This window comes from Hylobates moloch, unplaced genomic scaffold (assembly GCF_009828535.3).
Source record: "Hylobates moloch isolate HMO894 unplaced genomic scaffold, HMol_V3 SCAFFOLD_18, whole genome shotgun sequence".
Lineage (NCBI taxonomy): Eukaryota > Metazoa > Chordata > Mammalia > Primates > Hylobatidae > Hylobates > Hylobates moloch.
Window position 1 is genome coordinate 68,469,609 of NW_026652293.1, and position 22,450 is coordinate 68,492,058.

Genomic DNA, 22,450 nt, shown 5'->3' on the forward strand with positions numbered 1-22,450 from the left:
ACATTTCACACCAAGAAAGATAACCACAAGTTCAAACTGAGATCTGGTGGCTGAACCTATTGTTCTATAACCATGTGTGGAGATGGATAGTTAGGGGAGCAGGGCACAGAACAGAAATAAGAAAGGAATATATATAAATATTTTCTGAGCAAAGGCATTTCAAATTCCACCCACATAATTTTTTTCCCTACCACATTGGGTAGTTTCTATCATACTGGGTAGTTTCTATCACTGTGGTCTAAATGTAGACTTGCATAAAGAAAAAGGGTTAAAGGGTTAAAATAAGCAAATTACATATTGAAAACCAAACACTATGGATTTCTATGATGCACAGGCATCTTTTGGTTATGAGATCACTTTCTTAAAATACATTAAAATTTTCAAAAGGTTGGTAGTATAACAGAAAGAATAGTAGACTAAAAGTCAAGAGATTCTCAGTTTTCTGTTTTGCCTTGTTCTCTTTAGGATCTCAGGCAAGGTGCTTAACCTTTCTGATGCCCATTATTCTTACAGATATTTAAAAAACAAAAACTAGATGATCTCTAAATGCCTCTTTGGGTTGTGAACTTAGAACATTCAGAATATGTAGTATCAAGATTAATTTAAGATTAAAATTATACATCTTGAATGTTTCCTTAAACTGTGCATAATCAGGTTTTATCAAAACTGCCTTACTGGGTTCTGTTTTTTAAAAAATAAGGTGAAGAGAAAATAAATATATTTTTCAGTAATGTAGAGCAAATGACTTTAGAAACATTCTCCAAAATGTTTAAATAAGGCTAATAGAGAAATATTTCAAGAATAATGATCAGTATTACTGTCTTTGGAAGCATCATTAAGCAGAAATTCAAGAAATGGCAAAAGATTTTAATCTTGAACAAACTCTAAGTCATAATGCAGTAAAAGTACAACGAAGTCTAGACACTTAAATATGAAAAGTAGGGTAAGAGTGAACTAATGGATATAAGCAGCTCTTAAAAGTGACACAGGATACACTGATTTTTTTTTTTTTTTTTTTTTTTGAGATGGAATCTCACTCTTGTAGCCCAGGCTGGAATGCAGTGGTGCGATCTCGGCTCACTGCAGCCTCCACCTCCTAGGTTCAAGCGATTCTCGTGCCTCAGCCTCCTCAGTAGCTGGGATTACAGGTGTGTGTCACCACACCTAGCGAATTTTTTGTATTTTTAGTAGAGATGGGGTTTCACCATGTTGGCCAGGTTGGTCTTGAACAATAAGCATAAACCAGAGCCATCTTCGGCAAATCAAGATGTTTGGTCATACCAGTGATAAGTAACCAGAGAAGCTATCACCTTAGAAATGGTTGTGGATGTTGAGAATAAGGGAATTGAGCCCTCAGCTAGATGGGCATGAGTGGAGATTACTAGCCTAAGATGATTTTCTCTAGTCACATGATATTGCCCTGAAATATCATGGGCTATTTCTTCCGGGTACATCTTCCTATATAAGGATCTTGGGATTGGAAGAAAGTTCTAGATTCATCTCTAGATGAACGTTCAGAAGTCATTAACATATAGGTGGTATATGAAAGCTTAGAAATAGATGAGATCATCAAAGGAAAGCACAAAGAAAGAGAAGTGAGGAGGAGGAGAGAATCCAGAGGCTCACCAACATGAAGGAGCTGGCAAAGAAGAATCCAGCCAAGGAGACTGAGAAGGAGTGGTTAGAGGAGTAGGAGGAAAACCAAAAAAGAGGGGTGTGTGTCTGTGTGTGTGTGCGCACGTGTGCACACAGGTGTATATATATATATATACACACACACACACACGTATATATACACACATAAACATATGTAAATACACACACACACATATAAAAAATTTCACAAGCCAAGAGAGAAGAGAGGGTTAAGAAATGAATGGTTAATATTTTCATATGCATCACATTGGGGGCCAGGAAGACAATTCAGTATTCTCCTAGTTTCCCAAGATGACTTGTGAGTCATTGTTATTCGATTTTATCCACTTTTAAGATTACATTATAGCTATATTTATAGTTGTCACCTACTGACCTTTGAGTCAGCCATCTCCATTTACTGAGAATTTTGTCATATGACTATCTTTGTTTCCACACAGAAGCTATATATTCTGGGGACTTCATTATCCATAAGAACAATTAATCCCAACACACAAGACTTAAAGCTCTGTCTTCTTCTTCAATGACTCCTACTTTGCAGAAGGCTAGCATGGTTTAGTAGTCAGGCATAAGTGCTTCAAAGCTAGGACTCAGAAAGACTCAGGTACTTCCTAGCTGTGAGTCTTGGGAAAAGTTACTTAATCTCACTGAGCTCCAGTTTCCTCATCTGTAAAATGTTGATACTAATATATGAAACATAAGCATGATAACCTATGGAAAATATTTACTATAGTGACTACTACACAGTGTTCAATGAATAGTAGCTTTTATTAATATTAATATTGTTATAATTAGCACTATTAATCTTGGCTATCCACCCATCATTGGTCATTCTTTGGCCCTTATCATCACCTGAAATTGCTAACTCCAGAATCTTAAATTGAGAATTCTCACACCATATGTGCCAATTTTTCCATCTCTAGTACTCTTTTATTTCCATTATTCCTGCCCTTGACTAATTTAGATTCTTCATCCTCTTCATTATCCACATTTACCAGCCTTGTCTTGGCTTGGCTTTGTTCCTTAATAAGCAGGATTCCTATGGCTCAACCCTTCAATTAGCAGCCTCATTACCACTCTCTATTCCTTCACTTCCCACTACCCCCTACTCAAGTTTTCCATCACACCTTCCCTTCCAATCTCAATCCAGGTTCAGTCTACTTGTTTTCTGCATTGTTATGAGGGTGGGGAAGGGGAGTGGTCCAGGTTCAGTCTATTTGTTTTCTGCATTGTTATGGGGGGCAGGGAAGGGGAGTGGGAGCAGGCAGGCTGCTGGAGAACACTGCTTAAGCATCCTGTTGGCCTCTGTACATTTGTGATTTCAAGCCTTGGAAGGGTATTAATCATGATTCAGCAAAGAGGTCACATGCCCCTAGTTAAGTCCCTTTTCCAATTTCAATAGTAACTTTTCTTTTCCCCTCAAGCATACTCCAAACCATGTTCTTCCTTCTCAATCTCAGCAGATAATCTTGTTTCACAGAGAAAAAGAGATGCCATCCTGGATACTAACTTATATCTATATCTACCCCATTTCCTTTTCATTTTTAAACAGGAAGATACATCATTCCTCTTCTTCAGGGAGCTCTTTCATTTGTCCTCCTGGACCTGACTCTTCCATTTCCTCTCATTACATTTGATCAGTTATCTTCTATCTTTTGTGACTTCAATTTTCTTCCTCTTCAATAGTCCCTTTCCCTCAATCCACTGAAGCGTCCTTGGCTTCTCCATCCTTAAAACAAACAAACCTTCCCAATGATCACATCCACTTCCTCAAGCTCCTACCCACTAACCTCCCTTCATTACCAAAAGTATTTGAAAGAATATATTTAACTGAATAAAGGAAAATTGTTTTATTGGGTTTAGGCTTCTCTCCTGAACACCAGGCCTTTTTAAAAAATATATATATATATTTATATCTGACTCAGTTTCAACAAAGGAAATAAAACGGCTAATTCCACCAAACTGAAGAAAACTGATGGATTTCACATCTCCAAATCCACTCCTCCACCCGTATTTTTTAAATTATGAGTAATTATCTGCATCACCATTCACCCTCAGACAATCTAGAATCCTTAAAGCCTGCTTTGATTCCTCCCTCTCCTTTATCCATAACTACACAAGGCCTTTCTAAAATCTCTCATATCTGTCCCCTTTGTGCCTTCCTGGGATTATTACTGTTGAGGTCTTTCTCATCTTACACTAATTGAAAGGGATGTTGTGAAGGTTAAATAAAATAAATGGGAATGTACTCTGTAAGTTATAAAGTACTATACAAAGATTATCATACAAATACTATTACATCTTTGCCAATATAAGCATGAAGTTAGCTTAATATGACTTGTTCTTAAATTCTGAGTCTTAGTCATCAGTGCTTTCTTTTCTAATTACAAATCACTAAGCACTTGGCAAGCTGGTCTATAGTTTTTCTAGGAATCAGTCAGTGTCAAGATTTTCAATATATAGTTTCTGGACTTTACCTTCCTCTCCTCCCATTTTTAAATGTAAAATATGCAATTCTTCAGGTTTCTGGCAAAAATCTTCTATCTTCTTTTTTAAAAAAAGACTTTATTTTTTAGAAGAGTTTTAGGTTCACAACGAAACAGAGAAGGAATTACAGTGTTTCCATGTACACCCTGCTCTCTCACACATGTACAGCCTCCCCAACTATGGACAGCCCCCCTAAACTGGCACATTTGTTATAATCAATGAACCTACACTGACAGGTCATTATCACCCAAAGTCCACAGTTTACATTAGGATTCACTCTTGATGTTGTATATTCTATGGGTTTCGATAAATGTATAATAACATGTAGCCACCACTGTACTATCTACAGAACAGTCTCACTGCCCTAAAAATCTTCTGTGCTCTGCGTATTCATCCCTCCTCCTCTTCACCACTAATCTTTTTACTGTCTCCATAGTTTTGCCTTTCCCAGAATGCCATACACTTGTAATCATAAAGTATGCAGACTTTTCAGGTTGCCTTTTTTCACTTAGTGATATGCACTGAAGATTTCTGCATGTCTTTTCATGGTCAAGCCACTTTTAAACACAACTTTACAGGTATAACTGACATGTAACAAACCACATATTTAAAGTGCATAATTTGATACATTTCAACATATGTATACACCCACAAAACCATCATCAAATCAAGATAGTAAACATATCTAGTACCCCCTGAAGTTTCCTAGTACGCTGCTGTTCTCCCTCTTTCCTGCCCCTTCCCTCTGTAACTTATGTCCAGGCCAGCACTGGTCTGCTTTCTTCCATTACAGATTAATAGGCATTTTCTAGAATTTTATAGATGGAACAATGCAGTATGTACTTTTTTTTTCTTTTTGGTCTGGATTTTTTTCATGCTGTGTGATTATTTTGAGATTTATCCATGTTGTTGTGTGATCTAAAGTTCATTCCTTGTTATTGCTAAGTAGTAATCTGTTATACAAACATTGCTTTTTAAAGATGAGTGGCAGCAGTTTTATAAACATTTCTAATATGTGTAGTACTCTATCCTATTGTTCATTTATTTCTTCCATTCAGTTAAAATAGTGAAAAGCTCTCTTATGTCCTCATCCATTTTATGTTTTAATTTCAAAGAATCATATTTGAATGGAACAATGACTAGCCTTTTGAAAATTACTTGATTCCTTTCTTGATTAAGATGATCAATTTTAAGCATTAATCTTTCACGTTATTAGGTAAGATTTTTGTTTTTCAGCAGTTAGACCTGGAAAGCCTTCAACATTTCCAAACGTATTGGACCTCTCTCATTACTGTAAACAAAGTTGGGGGATTAAGAGTTACAAAGCCAAACACTGGTGAGACACAGCAGCAAAATAAAACAATATCAAAGACAATACGGTGTCCTCAAAGACTCTAAGATCAGTTTATAATTAGTTACTAATCTGACAGATTTTTATACATTTTTAAGATATATTTAGGTTGAAAATCCATTTTAAAAAATTAGATTATTTCCTGGTTCTTAAAGTGTAGACCTTAAATTCCAGAAGACTGATATATACATATATATGTTTTGTTTGTTTGTTCTGTTTAGAGATGACATGTTGCTGTGTTGCCCATGCTGGACTCAAACCAGGCTCAAGCAATCCTCCCACCTCAGTTTTCCAAGTAACTGGGACTATAGGCACAAGCCATGGCTCCTGGCTTCAGAGACTGATAGACTTTTTATCCGAGTTTTATAGGGCAAATTCTATTGCTACAAATACTATATAATTTGATTTAAAAGATCTTCATTTAACATGTGAGGGCCCATTTATTTCAAGCCATCTTTACTGAAACAAAAGAATTAGGCTAATCCCTGCATATTACTAACTTACCAGTGTTAAATGAAATTTATAGGAGGTCATTGGTTTAGACTGAGCTCCTCCTGCACTAGGGACAACAGATCAAATCAAAATGGAGTCACTCATGCTGAAGTTCCACTTCACCAAGCCAAAACTAAGTTGTTTATCTGACCTTCCAAGCAATCAGGAGAGACAGAGGTAGTAGTCAAATCCCAAACAGGCCAGCTGATATGATATGATATATGATATGATATGACTGACATAAGGAAGTCCCATCTGCTTTAACCCTAATAAGAAAAATAACTTTAAATGACCAATTTGCTTTTTCTTTTCTGCTTCTGTTTTCCTCACCCCTTTTCAGTCTATACGGTAGTACCCCTTTATCCACAGATTCATTTTCCAAGGTTTCAGTTATCTGAGGTCAACCGCGGTCTGAAAATATTAAATGGAAAATTCCAGAAATAATTCAAAATTTCAAATTGCACCCTGTTCTGAGTAGCATGATGAAATCTCATCCTGCTCTATAGTGTATATAGGATTCAGTACTATCCACCATTTCAAGCTTCCACTGGGGATCTTAGAACATATCTCCCCAAGGCCGGGTGCAGTGGCTCATGCCTGTAATCCCAGCACTCTGGGAGGCCAAGATGGACAGATCACTTGAGGTCAGGAGTTCGAGACCAGCCTGGGCAACATGGTGAAACCCCATCTCTACTAAAATTACAAAAATTAGCCGGGCATGGTGGCAGGCACCTGTAGTCCCAGCTACTCGGGAGGCTGAGGCAGGAGAATCGCTTGAACCTAGGAGCTGGAGTTTGCAGTGAGCTGAGATCACCCCACTGCACTCTGGCCTGGGCAACACAGCAAGACTCCATCTCAAAACAAACAAACAAACACACACACACACACACATATCCCTTCAAGATAAAGTCAGACTACCATAAAACCAACCACTTCTGCTCGGCTCATCAGAACACTTGTTCTATTTTATAGAATGAGGTGTTGCCTGATTCTACAACGGCAAAGGTGAAGTAAGATCTTTAAGCTAAATTTGTTGTAATTTTGTCTTTTGACATTACAAAGTATTAAAAATGAGTCATTTCCTTTGTAATTTTGCAAATGGCCAAGTAAAGCCACACTTGATAACATTTTAGGGCTTAAAAAAAATCTTGAACTTGGCCCGGCAGGGTGGCTCATGCCTGTAATCCAGGCACACTGGGGGGCCAAGGAGGGCAGATCACGAGGTCAGGAGATTGAGACCATCCAGGCTAACACAGTGAAACCCTACCTCTACTAAAAACACAAAAAATTAGCCGGGCATGGTGGCACACACCTGTAGTCCCAGCTACTCTGGAGGCTGAGGCAGGAGAACTGGCTGAACCTGGGAGGTGGAGGTTGCAGTGAACCAAGATCCCGCCTCTATACTCCAGCCTGGGTGACACAGCGAGACTCTGTCCCCACGGAAATCTTTAGTAAAAGGCGAAAGATTTATACAATTTGAAGAGAAACCAGAGAATGACTCTGTCTAAAAAAAAAAAAAAAAAAACTTGAACTTAAGCCGGCAACAAGATAATTCAGGAAAAGATTAATCAGATGAAGGTGTTCAAGTTAAATACAGCAACAGACCAAAAAGGTACTCTGAAATTCTGGACTATATGGCTCTCTCTACAACTGAAGCTAACAAACACACTATGTGAGTGCAATCAAACAAAAATAAAACTACAATTGGGAAAAGAATGACTAGGTTGGTCCAAAAGAACTAAGAAGAAAATAATCATGAAATCAAAGTTGGCAGTTTATGGGTGAAATGTTTAACCCCCTGGTATAGTCAAGGTAATATAAAAAGTGTCTTCAAAACAAAGTCACTTGCGTTTACTACTAATAATCTCAGCTTTGACAAAAATTCTTTGCTTGGCCAAACTTAGGCTTTTGAATTTTCTGTGAGGCCCATCTGTGCACTTCCTTGTAAAATCCAGTATTAGCAAAGAACTCTGCTAAGTCTGTTTAGCATAACATCCTGGATATCTAATCATCCTAAATATCTGATCGGTTCCTCATCCTCCACCATTCCCCAGGTAATGTCTGATCACCCTGGCCTGTCTTCAGCAAGAATCCTGTTAGGTCAGCTTAGCCAGAATCCCCCTTATCCCTGATGTTTCCTTTTAGCAATTTTCCATCCACGATCCCCACACTGCTGCTTGGCTATAAATTCCCATTTTCCCATGCTGTATTCAGAGTTGAGCCCAGTCTCCCTCCCCTACTGCAGGGCCCCAGTGCAGAGGTCTCTATACCTATTGAGATGGTTCTGAATAAAGTCTTACTTACCATTCTTAGACAAGTATCATTGAATAATTTTTTTCTTTAAAAACGTGGATGTCTAATTGTATTGTCTTCTTAACAACTCCCACCCTTCTCTCCACCAAATCTACTCCTCTCATAAGCCTAATCTCAGTACACAAGTACCCCATCTTTCTACTTGTTCGGAACTAAATGTTGGTGTCTTTTACATCTCTACCCTCAATTTATCCTGAAATCAATGATCTCTCACCACCTCCACCAATTCCACTCTGGTCCAAGCTACATTCTCGCTGGCCTGGATTAGGGCAACAGTTCCGAACTGGTATCCCAGCTTCTGCTCCTGCTCAACCCTTCCCCTACAACAAAGTCTATTCTCCATCCAGAGCCCAGAACGATCATTTTTAAAAGGCAAGCCTGGGGCCGAGTGCAGTGGCTCATGCCTACAATCCCAGAGTGTTGACACGCCAAGGTGGATGGATCGCTTGAGCCCAGGAGTTTGAGACCAGCCTGGGCAACATGGCGAAACCCCATCTTTACAAAAAATTAGCCAGGCATGGTGGGTGATGTGTGCCTGAAGTCCCAGTTACTTTAGAGGCTGAGGTGAGAGGATCACCTGAGCCTGGGAAGTCGAGGCTGCAGTAGGTTGTGACCGTGCCACTGCACTCCAGCCTGGGAGACAAAGTGAGATCCTGACTCAAAACTAAAAATAAAAGGTAAGGTTCTTTACTCAAAGAGTGGACTCCCCTTTTCACTGTGAGTAGAAACTCAAGTCCTTAAAAGGGCCTACAAGGCCTTATACAGTCTAATCTCCCACCACACTAACCTCTTTGACTTTATTGCTACTCCTCTTTGCTTTCTCCACCACAGCCAAATCAGCCTCTCTGCTGTCCTCAAACATGCCCAGCACACAGAGCTTCTGCAAGCCCTTCTGCCTTCCTCTCTGCTAGCACATCCTTCCCTCAGAGAGGTGCATGGATTACCCCTCACTTACTTCTGGTCTTGGCTCAAATATCTTTTCTAGGAAGCTTTCCCTGGCTGCCTCTAGTTAAAATTGCAAACCTCTCTCGGTTCCCTGCCCTCCCTCTTCCCTGCTTTTTCTCTGTAGTACTTAACACCATCTGACACAGCACATATTTTATTTGTTTATTATCTGAGGTCCCCACTAGAATATAAGCTCCATGAAGGAGCAGATATTTATGTTTTCTTAGAAAAGTATCTGACACGCAGTAGATGCTCAATAAATATTTACTAAATACATATATATAATTATATAGTTCGTGAAGTATTTTCATGTAAATTAAATAACAGCAGTTCATTTTTCCTTATGCCCTCTCTTCTCCAAATTCTCCAATCTTTGTAGTAACAATATGGATGACAGCAAAGAGCTATCAGAAAAAGAGTTGTTGGCTACTTAACAAAGCTCTTTAAAACAGATACCCCATATTAATCAACTACATCTATAAATTGAAAGCTTAAAGTCAACATCTTTATCAGCATAGGGAATCTAGGCGTGGAATTTTAAAGTAATAGCGCAGAAGAGCCAAGAATCATCAGGAAGAAAAGTCTAATTCGGTTTGTCCTATCAATCTGTTAAACAAACAATAGGATAATGCAACCTGCATTTGATCTTCAAGGAAACACTGGCCCAAATTCAACACGAACGCATTCAACACAAGATTCGACTCCCTTAAAATTTTCTATCTGCTTAAAACAAACCCTATTAAGTGCCGTCGCTGGGTGTGTATGGTCTGCTGAGCAGATCGGGGATGTTTCGTTATGTTTTGTTTAACCAGATAAGAATTAGCGTTAAGGAAACGTTTCTTAAAGCCTCTGTATCCCCTGGACCATTAAGCAACCCCTTCGTTGGGCTTTACACTGTGATACCGGGGTCTTCGTGGGTAATTTCCCAGTTTATTTAACCCATCGAAAGCGAAGGGGCATCTCGGTCAGGCTCCAGTGATGCCGGAGACAGACGGCAGATGTCTCAGGGGATACCCTGGAAAGAGAGGCTCTCGCCCAGTCAAAGGGTGTCACGGACAGGAGGAAAGAGCGGACCAGGCGCACGGTGTAGGTGACAGGTGGGCGAGCGCCGCAGGGCAAGAGCGCGCGGAGTGACCGTCTGGGTGGTGGCGCGGAAACCGTCAACTCCCATCGTCAACCTGACAGCTTGGGCCCAGCTGGGCTGAGTAGTGCAGCGACACAGGATCAAAAAATAAAATAAAGGTAGCAACGCACCGCCGTCAGCCTGCTCGACCTCGCCCCCCGCGCACTGCGAAATAAAGTTAGTGCCCAGTGGCCGCTGCAATGGCCAAGAGGGGCCCAGCCGAGCTCCCGCCCGCGCGGCTCAGCGGCTGTCAAAGGCGGCCCGGCGCCGCGAGGAGAAGTCCCAGAGCCCAGAAGCCAGAGAGGACGCCCCGAGCTGGCGCGTCGGGCCGAGTGCCCTCGCGCCCTCAGCCCAGCGGCCCCGGCCCTCAACCCAGGCTGACTGCCACCAGCCCCAAACCGCCCCCCCTCCAGGCCACGCAGAGGGGCCGGGACCCGGAACCTTCTGCCGGCAGCGTCGGCGCCCGGCGGCCGCCTTTACCTGTTCTGTGGCAGCTGCGGCCGCCGCGCACTCCCCTTCTCCCGGAGAACCCCGAGCCGACGCCGCTGCCGCTGCAGCCGCCACCGCCGCCGCGCACTCCCCACCCCCGCCCGCTCAGGTAACCCAGGAAACCGAGAACACCACCCCCCTCCCTCCCCTCGTCCGGACCCAGACCCGCTCGTCTGCGCGTGCGCTCTTGGTTCTGCCTCGCGCGTGTAAGCCCCGCCTCCTCCGGGAGGGCAGCGCCTGCGTCGCAGGCGTGACGCGTGGAACCGCCAAGCCAATAGGGAAGGCAGGGGGGCGGGCCGACCCGCGGGGCTGCGCCCGGGGCCCGGTCTCGGTTTCTCAGTGCTCGGGGGTCGTACCCTGGGTCCGCACCTCCTCCCAGGGCTATGCGTAGTGGGCTGCGTGAGACCCTGGGGCGTGCGGGCACCGTTTGAGAAGCACCAAACACAAGCGCATCGTCCGCCTCTTCCATTCAACACAGACTGTCAACCTGTCCCATTGTGTAGGTCTAGAGGATGAAGATAGAGGAAATAACGGGAAGGAGTCAGGAGAGGGAGAAAGGGTTACCCACAAGGCACCCCTAGCCTTTCTCTGGGACCTGGAAAAAGCCATATTGTAATGGTTACCGTCGGCTTCTTTCAAGAAACAAAGAGTTTTGCAAAGCCACTGCAGAAGTAATTCAGTGCAGTGGTGTATTTTCCAACCGACTCCTGTTCAAACACGGTTTGTATACAGTGTGCACTGTCAGTGTCATATGCCCTAATAGACCAGTCCCTCCAGAGGGTGGGAGCTGTAGGTAAAATCCAGGATGTTTTGGCTGCATCCCCGGCTCTGGGCCCAGCACGCTGCTGGCAGACTGCAGCGGGAGGCAGTTTGGCATTTCAAGGGCCACCCTCCTCACCTCCCAGTCACTGAGATAGCAACGCCAGGGGTACTGGAAAAAAGCCTGAACTGTAATCGTTCGGTAGTTTTCAAGTTCTACCAAACAATACAAACTATTAATAAGCGATAATCTACAAATTGACAGGAATTGCTGTAGAATCAACAACTCCCATAATTTTTTGCACAGGAATTATGAAATAGAAATAATTCACGATATTATGTCCCAAGCCTATATACCAAATGTTACTGCCAATTCCTCAAACTCCCATCTGACCCAATGACAAGCAAAGCGCCTTAAGTTGCCCACTGATGTGGTTTAGAGGGTGCTCTTGGGGAAAATTCCCCACTCTAAAATATGTCTTCCCTGACGTCTGATGTTTAATCATTAGCAGGTCATATCTTTAGGCGAAGATTGCCCACTTCCTCTGGCAGGTAGTCTTTTATTTTTATTTTTTATCTTTTTTTTTTTTTTTGAGACAGATTCTCGCTCTGTCGCCCAGGCTGGAGGGCAGTGGTGGGATCTCGGCTCACTGAACCCTAACAAGTGCAGGAAATAAATGTCTCAGGAAACTTATCACTCATTTAACCAGTATATAATGAGCCCCTACAATGCACTAAGTATTGTGCTGGGTGCATGTGCCTGAACTGAAACAAAAAGAGGAAGCCAAACTTAACCTGTTTCGTCATTTTACCTAAAGCTGTGTCTACTCTTATTTATACATCAACTTTCACCCACTAATCTTAAAAACACTCCCCTTTTTTAATGGACAAAAGAAGTCAAAGAAATATTAAGTAACAAGCCAGTTTCTGTTAACCTTGAGTAGAAAATAATAGATTATCATGATTTCATTAAAGCAAAGAAAATGAGACAGACTTTAGATGATAATGGTATACAATTGGCCCTCAAAGTATTGTTTGTAAAAGGCACTAAGTAATGTCATTTGTGACTATTTTTTTTCGGTACCAGTATTTTTTATTTTATTTTATTTTATTTTCGAGATGGAGCTTCATTGTTTTTTCCCTGACTGGAGTGCAGTGGTGCAGTCTTGGCTCACTGCAACCTCCACCTCCCGCATTCAAGTGATTCTCCTGCCTCAGCCTCCCAGGTAGCTGGGATTACAGGAATGTGCTACCACGCCCAGCTAATTTTGTATTTTTAGTAGAGACAGAGTTTCATCATGTTGGTCAGGCTGGTCTCGAACTCCTGACCTCAGGTGATCCACCCACCTCTACCTCCCAAAGTGCTGGGATTACAGGCGTGAGACACCGCGCCTGGCCTCGGTTCCGGTATTTTAACTAAGCTACTGCGGTATGTATTTTATTCAATAGTATCTTAGAACATCGATACTAAATATACATATCAAAGAAAACTTAGTTTAAAAGATTTCCTAGGAACACACCCAAAATGTGTAGTGAAGAACATGAAAAAGAAGAAAAAAGTAAAGTAATAAGTATATAGAAGAAAGCTCTACTTAACGCATGTATCACATGCTGGAAAACTTTTTCAGCAGGAAAGTCTTCAGCTAATTTGACTCCAGAATTATAATCTTCAATGAGATTGTAACATCCCAGCTTAAAACAACAGTCAACGTAAATGTGCATAATTTCACATTTAATTATTCTCCAAAACACCTTTAAAAATTATTTGTGACTAAATGGATATATAAATCAAATCATGTCACATCTCTGCTCAAAAATCTGCATTGGCTCTCCACTTCTCTCAGATAAAAGCCAAAGTCCTTACAATGGCCTACAGAGCTCTACACCATCTGGCTCCTCATAACTTCATCTCCTTCTACTCTCCCATCACTACCTACATACCTGCTTCTTTACTGTTTACCAAACATGCCAGATACAGTCCTGCTTTAAGGGCTTTGCAGTGACTGGCCCCTCTGCTTGAAATTTGTTTTCTCCACATGGCTGCAGTTGTAACTCCTTTATCTCCTCCATGTGTTTGCTCAAATTTCACCTCTCAATGAGGTCTACCCTCAATACTGCCCTTAAACTAGGCAAGAGGGCCTCTGCCTTGGACCCCACACATGAATGGACCTCATCTCACAAATGTTCCCTAAAATAACTGTATTAAAAAACATGTATGTTCTCTGTCCCTTCTTGGGGGGGTTGGGGGGGTGGGTGGCACTGTTGAGAGTTGACACAGTTGTTAAATCAAGTGTAGCCTAAAGCTGCCTCCTTGCATATTTTAAGTTCAGCTTAAAGGTTTTTCTGTACATCATGAGCTATAACAAATGAAGGTGTAAACAGGCCGTAGCCCACCCCTGTGTCAATCCCTGAGTTTTGGCCAATCAAATGTAGCCAACTGTTCGAACTGTGTTCTAATAAGGCAAATGCTGAGCTGCAACCAATCCAGTTGTTTCTGTACCTCACTTCCATTTTCCTTTTTCTGTCCATAAATCTCCCACCGTGCGGCTGCACGGGAGTCTCTGAGCCTACCTTGGCTTAAAAGGCTGCCTGATTCACGAATCGTTCGTTGCTCAATTAAACTCCTTTAAATTTAATTTGGCTGAAGTGTTTCTTTTATCACAGTGTAACCTGTAACTCTAAACATCATCTCTTTCATAGCACCCATCAGCTTCTAACATACTACATAATTTGTCTATTTCTTATGCTTATTTTCATTGTCACCCGTGTTCAGACTATGGGTTCCACAGGGCAACAATCTTTGTTCTATTTCTGATGTATCCCAAGGACCAGAACAGTGCCTGGCACTTAGTAGGCACTCAGCAAATATTTGGATAAATCGTTAAATTAAGAAAATTTTGTTGAAAATTCAAATAAATGTCCAAACAGTAAGTTGACCATAATTTTGGAGCTGGACAATCTTAATGCCTACTACAATGCACAGGAACAGAAATGGATCTGTGAAGTGGTAGAGGAATACAAGACTGAGATTTCAGCAACAGCAAGAAGGTCAAAATTATACAGATGAATAAAATTATGCATTTGACTAAAGACCTGCATCAATTTAATTTTGAGTGTCACTTTAATTTTGAAGTGCTTTACCTTATTAGGGTGCATATACATCTTTTAAAATTGTGTGTCTTGGTAGCCACCTTGAAACTTTATTGAAGAGGTCAATTCATAATTAATGTCTTCATTAAGTTGTTACCAACATCCACTTCATTTTGCAAAAGTTATCAGATTTGGTTTTAGTATGATTCTTTCATGTAGTTTTCTCTACTAAATCACCAATAGCATTTGAAATCCCCAAAAGTATTGTCAGAGGTGTCCTAACTAGAGTGACTCCATCTTGAATAAAGGCCGGATAAAGGCAAACCTGCTGTGTTACATTCCCGAGGGGTTGGGCACTGTTGGTCACAAGACATTTATGGTTGAGGGAATGAGTTAATGATGCTAATAACTAATTAAAGACCTGGAATTTATGGAAATGTCCTAGTACTTTAAGAACAAAAAGCATTCTTAGTTTAAGACTAGGTTTTGCTTTAAAGATAATATAATATACTCATTAATTCTTGCTGAAATCAATAGTAACATAGGAAAATAACAATACTAATAGCATGTGACAAGCTGATCACAAGTCTTTGTAATAAAGTACACTATTCTTAACAACCTATAGAAGCAAGCACTACGTTTAAGGTAGTGAGTTCCTCCTTTTACTTTCTGAGGACACTCTACTCTGTAATTGAGTAGTCTCTAATAAACTATCTTAACTTCACTATACGCTGCAGCTCGCCCTGAGTTCTTTCCTGTGCAAGATCCAAGAACCTGCTCTCGGGGTCTGGGACAAGATCGCTTTTCTGGTGACAGTATCTATACTTTACTCAAAAACTCTCATGTCCTTGCATTAAGAGATTTATACATGTCGGGGAGGAAAAGTTTCCTCAACCCTCCTAGGGTTCCTGGCTGGCTCTGAAATAAAACAAAAGACAGATTAACAGGAAAAAATATACAAATTTATTTAATCAAAGTTTTACGTAACGTGGGACCAAGCACAGTGGCTCACGCCTGTAATCCCAGCACTTTGGGAAGCTGAGGTGGGTGGATCACCTGAAGTCAGGAGTTCGTGACCAGCCTGGCCAATGCGGCGAAACCCAGTCTCTACTAAAAATACAAAAACTAGCCAGGCATAGTGGCACATGCATGTAGTCTTGGCTACTCAGGAGGCTGAAGCAGGAGAATTGCTTGAACCTGGGAGACAGAGATTGCAGTGAGCCAAGATTGCACCACTGCGCTCCAGCCCAGGCGACGGAGTGACATTCTGTCTCAAAAAAAAAAAAAAAAAAAAAAAGAAAGTTTTATGTAACATGGAAGACTTCAGAAATGAAGACCGGAAGGCCCAGGGAAAACTGCCCATTTTTCTGCTTAGATTCAATGAAGAGTGGACAGCACTGTAGAAATGTGATTGGACAAAAGGGTTTGATCTCATGGTAATAGACCGAGGGGGGATCCAGCAATGCCTGTCTGTTCCGATTCTTCTTGGCATCTGTGTGCAGCATTCCTTCTTCCCAGATACAGGGCAGGATGCCTCTGGAATGAAGGTCTTATGACCTAAAATCATCTAACAGGGGAGGTCAGAGAATTTTTTTATGGACAGCTTCTATTCAGAAAGTTGGGCAGAAAGAGTGGCTCACACCTGTAATCCCAGCTCTTTGAGAGGTGGGCAGTTCACTTGAGTTCAGGAGTTTGAGACCAACCTGGCCAACATGGTGAAACTCCATCTCTACTAAAAATACAAAAAATTAGCCAGGTGTGGTGGTGCACGCCTGTAGTCTCAGCTACTCAGGAGGCTTAGGCAGGAGAATTGCTTGAACCTGGGAGGCAGAGGTTGCAGTGAGCCAAGATCCCACCACCGCACTCCAGCCTGAGTGACAGAGCGAGACTCTGTCTCAAAAAGCAAAAAGAAAGTTGGGAAGAAAAATAATAATATTTCCAGGCTTATGATTTGCTTTGTGGTGGAGGAGTTCTACTTTCTATGGCTTGCCTTAGAGTTTCCACGGCCTATCTTGAAGGAGAAAGAGAAGCAGGAGAAAGGAGGGCGAGAGAAGGTGAAACAGATCTTGCTTCTGAGGCTCTCTTGGTTTCCTGCAGTTCGTTCAAAGTACTCAGCATGCCAAGGCACCAAACTTTGGGGTATTGTGTTGAGTCCTGACATAAACATCAGAAACTATTTCCTTGAGATGACCTTTCCAACCAACTAAAAGTGTTAAAGCAACTGAAATTTCCCCTCTCCTGTGGAAACCTCAAGCCGAATGTGTCTTAGTGTTCTACTTTCATATGTAGAAAAGCCTGTACTTGTGGGCAACAGTGTCATTAATTCTCATACAAGTTTTTTTTTTCCATTTAATAATTCTGTCCTGTTTTTCTGCTTACAACAGAAAATATATGCTATAGCAATAAACTCAAACACTAGACAAATACAAATATACAATGTAGGAAATGGAAGTATTCCATGATCTCACCCTAGAAATAATCATTAGTAATTGACAGACATGCCCACAGGTGTTTTAGTAGACACACAAACACACAGAGTTGTGGTTATTATTGCATTATTATTACTATCACCACCACTATGGACCCAAAAAGAGAGATTTGGGTCCATTCTTGAGCATAATTCTTAGCCTGGTGATTTACTTGCCATTACTTAACAGCCAATATTATCTATCTTAATTCCCAATATATTCCTGCAGCCTACAAATTTCAGATTAATTTTCACCTGAAACCACACTAGCTGTTTAGTTTGGAAGAGGAAACTAAATCTGTCCTACACAATAGACAGGCTAAGAAGTACAAGGAAATTAAGAAACATTATCATTTGAAATACAGGTTTCCTATTCATTCCTGTTTATAAAGCCAAGAGCCCAGTTTATCTGAGCAGATTAAAAATTACAAGGACTCGCTAAAACTCGTGGTCACTCATTCAGAAGGAAATAGAAAAACACAACTAATATAAATTCTCAGCAGATGCATAGAACAGAACATCACTTGAGCACTTCAAAGCAACAGTTGAAAAGAGTGAATCAGGGTCAAGGTAAGGAACAGGTAAAGATACATATGTGTGTTCTACTGCCTCCTCGAAAAATGGTACTACATAAAAAGATTCTGAATATGTACACTTTACCATTCTATAAACACCACAATTTTGCACCATTTCAAAAAAATGTTTCCAACTCTACCTAGTCCCACACACAGAATCCACTACAGTAGTAAGATTGCAGGATTGATCTGTTATTTCAGACCTTCATTCAGTTATTGGGTATTTTCTGTATACTTGCAATGTTCAAGGCTTTGGAATGAAAGACATTCTGGGTCTGCTTGGACTCCAGACAACTAAACAAGCAATTATAGTGGAGGGAGATGAAGGTTATGGCAACATTGTGCGTAAGATTCTCTGGAGCAGCGCGGAGGGACACCCAACCCCCATGCCGGGATCATAAAAAGCTTCTTGGAAAGGCAGCCTCTAAACTTGAGACTTAAACACTCAGCAGACTTTGAGCAGGCCAGTTTTTCCTAATGTTTTAAGCACCTCCAGTCTAGGATAAATTTTTTAAAATAAGAGTAATGCAGAAAACATTTTTTTCATAAAGCTAATTTTATGCAAAGTGCTGTCCTTTATTCTGAAACTAAGCCCTTCCTACTTTTGGAGAATTTAAATAATCTTCCTTTTATGATACAGAAATAACAGTTTGGATGTCTCAAATAGCCTTTCTGGACCAATCAGTTGACAATAAAGAGTTGGAAATTTGATTGGTCCCTGAAAGGGTTTGTTGTTTTGTTGGTGGTGTTGATATGATTGTTATTTGTATGTGCGTGTATGTGCATAGATGTGTGTGCATAAAATCCACGTGTCCGGAAACAACTGACAGCTGAGCTAGGACGGACAGCAAGGGTGTTCCAAGCCCAGGCTCCTCCTCCAACCAGCAGCATCAGCATTACCTGGGAGCTTGAGACAAATACACAATCTCAGGCCATGCCCCAGACTTACTGAGTCAGGCTTAGCATTTTAACACGCTCCCCGGGTGATTTATATACACATTAAAGTGCATTTTGTTCCCTCCATTCCTAGAATAGAGGGAACAGCGGGTGTAAAGACTGGTGGGAAAGATCACGGTGGTTTGAAGATCTTTTCCAAAGTGAAAGAGTCCAGGCCACAATTCAGGGAGGCTGAGAATGATGCTGGGAAGGCAGGCAGGAGGGTGGAGGAAGATGATTTGTGTTTTCCTTCTGCTCCCACTGTAGCTGCATAGATCACTGTTCCCTATTTCCTCCTGTCATTTTTAACTATGGCATGTTCCGTGTTGCTTACAATGTCCAATCACTTATTGAAAAACCTCAAAATGGCCGGGCGCAGTGGCTCACGCTTGTAATCCCAGCACTTTGGGAGGCCGAGGCGGGCGGATCACGAGGTCAGGAGATCGAGACCACGGTGAAAACCCGTCTCTACTAAAAATCCAAAAAATTTAGCCGGGCGTGGTGGTGGACGCCTGTAGTCCCAGCTACTCGGAGAGGCTGAGGCAGGAGAATGGCGTGAACCCAGGAGGCGGAGCTTGCAGTGAGCTGAGATAGCGCCACTGCACTCCAGCCTGGGTGATAGAGCGAGACTCCGTCTCGAAAAAAATAAATAAATAAAATAAAAAATAAAAAAAAGAAAAACCTCAAAGCACATGTTAAATATCCTGGGACAAATATCTTGGGGCTATTGTGTGGCAATTAGTGGGATGCTGATTAAGCATTTCATAACTATAATAACACGTTATTCTGACACTCCAGAGTGGCTGGTGGAGAGTCTGTTTTAATAAGGACCAGACACCAAAGGATAAAAACTTACCCTAAGCCAGGGGGCAGCTACATCATGCTGATGGAAGGAGTCTTGCCCCACACAACTGCTTGGTTGTCTAAATTAGTCTTCATCCTACACCTGCATAAGAACTGTGCTGCAGCCTGGGCAACATGGCGAGACCCTATCTCTACAAAAGTAAAAAATTAGCCAGGCATGGTGGCACACGCCTGTGGTCCCAGCTACTTGGAAGGCTGAGGCAGGAGGATGGCTTGAGCCCAGGAGTTTGAGGCTTGCAGTGAGGTATGGTACTCAAGCCTGGGTGACAGAGCGAGACTCTGTTTCAAACAAACAAACAAACAAACAAAAACAAACAAACTGCATTGAATGTACTAAAGGCATGATCTTTCCCTATTTATGAGTTAGGATTTAAATTAAAATATGCTTTTTCTAGGCCGGGCATAGTGACTCATGCTTGTAATCCCAGCACTTTGGGAGGCTGAGGCTGGTGGTTCACTAGAGCCCAGTAGTTTGAGACCAGCCTGGCCAACATGGTGAAAGCCCATCTCTACTAAAAATACAAAAATTAGCCAGGCATGGTGGCAGCACCTGTAGTCCCAGCTACTCAGGAGGCTGAGGTGAGAGGATCACTTGAACCTGGGAGGGAGAGGTTGCAGTGAGCAGAGATCACGTCACCGCACTCCATCCTGGGTGACAGAGTGGGACTCTGTCTCAAGAAAAAAAGAAAATACATTTTCTTTTTTATCTGCTAAAAGGGAAAGAACATCCCACATGGCCAAAAAAACAAAACACAATCCAATATAGTTTTCCCTCCCTCTCCTGCTTCCCACAGTATTTCTATTGTTATTTTCTTTAAAAAAAATGATTTGTCTTCTCAAATACACTTTGAGTTTATTAAGTTGTGGGAACTGCATTTTGACTTTTTGTGTTCCCAGGTACCCAAGATAGTAGTTGCTCAATTAATTTTTTGGATAAACGAGGAAGCTGATGACACAGAAGAATACAAATAGTTGAATGAATTCTCTATGATCTGTAGCCACATGGCCAACAGTTGCTAGAGCTTATTCTCATACTTGGGAAGATTTTATTTAAATTCTGATTTTTTGTTCCTGGCAGATCGGAATATTTGACATCTGTGTGCACTATGATGTGACATCCTGTTTGTTAGCAAAGTGCTGTTTTCTGCAAAGAGAAACTAAACTTGTAAAAATGACATAATCATTTGCCTAGCTCATAAGCGAATTTGAGAGGCACAGGCCTGTCATATATTTGGAATCAGAACTGAATATTAGTGTAGCATGGTCCACTTTAAGCCTAAGCTATGTTTATGACTAGAATTTAGATGGTGCGAGTTATATGGGTCCTGGTGGGGCAGCCCCAGGCATTGGTTCAGATGAGTGACTGACGAGCTCTCATTCAGACCTTCCCAGGTACAAAAGCTTGCCTGATAAAAAAAAGTTGGGTTGCAGAATGGAACAGGTGATTGTAAGCATGGCAGAGGGTCTGGCATCCAGATTTGCTCCTTACCTGTTTCCTAGATATTTCTATGTCCAGTCCTGGACAAAAGCATCTGAGATTTAAAACAGAAAGGCTTGTTTTCCCTAAAATGTCTGTGGGATCCCTGGTCGAAGTCAGCACTGATATGTTATCCATATAACCAGGTGGTTGTACCAGAGAAAAGGGAATGGCCTTGTCCCGCTATCCAGAGGGGCCAGCATCACACACCAGCCATGACAGAGAGAGGTCACTCACTCTATCAGGTGTTTGCTGGAGCCTCTTATGGAAGAAAAATCCTTCTCCCTGCCCAGATTGTGCTGACATCACAGGAGGAAATATAGGAATCATGGGAACACAGAATTCATTTTGTAAACAGTTCACTTATGGTCAACTTTGTTGTTGTTGTTGTTTTTGGAGATGGGGTTTTGCTCTTGTTGCCCAGGCTGGAGTGCAATGACACGATCTCCCTCACCACAACCTCCGCCTCCCGGGTTCAAGCAATTCTGCCTCAGCCTCCTGAGTAGCTGGGATTACAGGCATGCACCACCACACCTGGCTAATTTTGTATTTTTAGTAGACATGGGGTTTCTCCGTGTTGGTCAGGCTGGTCTTGAACTCCTAAGCTCAGGTGATCCGCCCGCCTTGGCCTCCCAAAGTGCTGGGATTACAGGCGTGAGCCACTGCGCCCAGTCGGTCAACTTTTTTTTTTAAACGTTTCTATTCCGTGAGTACAGTCTGAGACAATTGCGTCGCTTAGCAGTGTAGATGTAGCCCAGGTGGGTCATCTTATGGAAAATAAAATGTGTGATCTATTCTGAAGTATCTGACAATATCTGCCACCAAAAAAAAAAATAAATCTAAAACACACATTGATATTGGAGCAAATGCAGACATTAGGTTGGAAAACCAATCACTGAAATATAATATCAAGAAGACAGGGCAACAGGGTGTTACTAGATTCTAGAAATCTAACTGAGGAAGACAGTTAACTCAGATAAGAAGTATCAAAGCACCTTTGTGAATTGGAAAGGGCCTCAAATATGCAATGCATTTAAACATGTCTGGGCCCACTTAATAATGTAATCTTTGGATCTTTATAGTTTTAAAAATCATCCTGTCATTTCACACGTGTGGGCAAGATAGGGTAGCTTAATCAGCAGAGCCTCAAGGCAACATCCCTGGAGCAGGTGAGCTCGGCCTTCAGCTGGTGGGGGACTCCAGGCCAGGAGGCAGTCTTGGCGAGCTGCATTCCCACCCTGAGTGATGAGGGAGTGGCTTGTGGCAGAGCAACTCTGGCTCTGCCGGTGGACTCTGTGACCAGTGTGCAAGCTGCCATTGAACTCAGTTTCTCCTGAATTCTATATGATTTCAAGAAGAGACTCTCCCTTCTATCCCACTCTCCCTTATTCCACCCCCTTGGACACATGTTCCCTAATAGTCAGATGCT

At 41.9% G+C, this 22,450-nt stretch overlaps 1 protein-coding gene and 1 pseudogene across 4 annotated transcripts in view; both read right to left on the bottom strand.

Annotated features, from left to right (window-relative positions):
• The window catches only part of LYST (lysosomal trafficking regulator), a 218,835-nt gene that overhangs the window by 191,104 nt on the left and 5,281 nt on the right, over window positions 1-22,450 (bottom strand). For 3 of the 4 annotated variants that reach the window (XR_004244971.2, XM_032136199.2, XM_032136202.2), the window contains exon 1: window positions 10,845-10,949. The exons of the other annotated variant lie outside the window; for it this stretch is intronic. The gene's annotated coding sequence lies outside the window, so the exon portion shown is untranslated. Of the gene's footprint in view, window positions 1-10,844; window positions 10,950-22,450 lie in introns of those variants that run through there. 4 annotated transcript variants of the gene reach the window in all.
• On the bottom strand, window positions 7,417-7,466 carry LOC116458200 (U5 spliceosomal RNA; annotated as a pseudogene).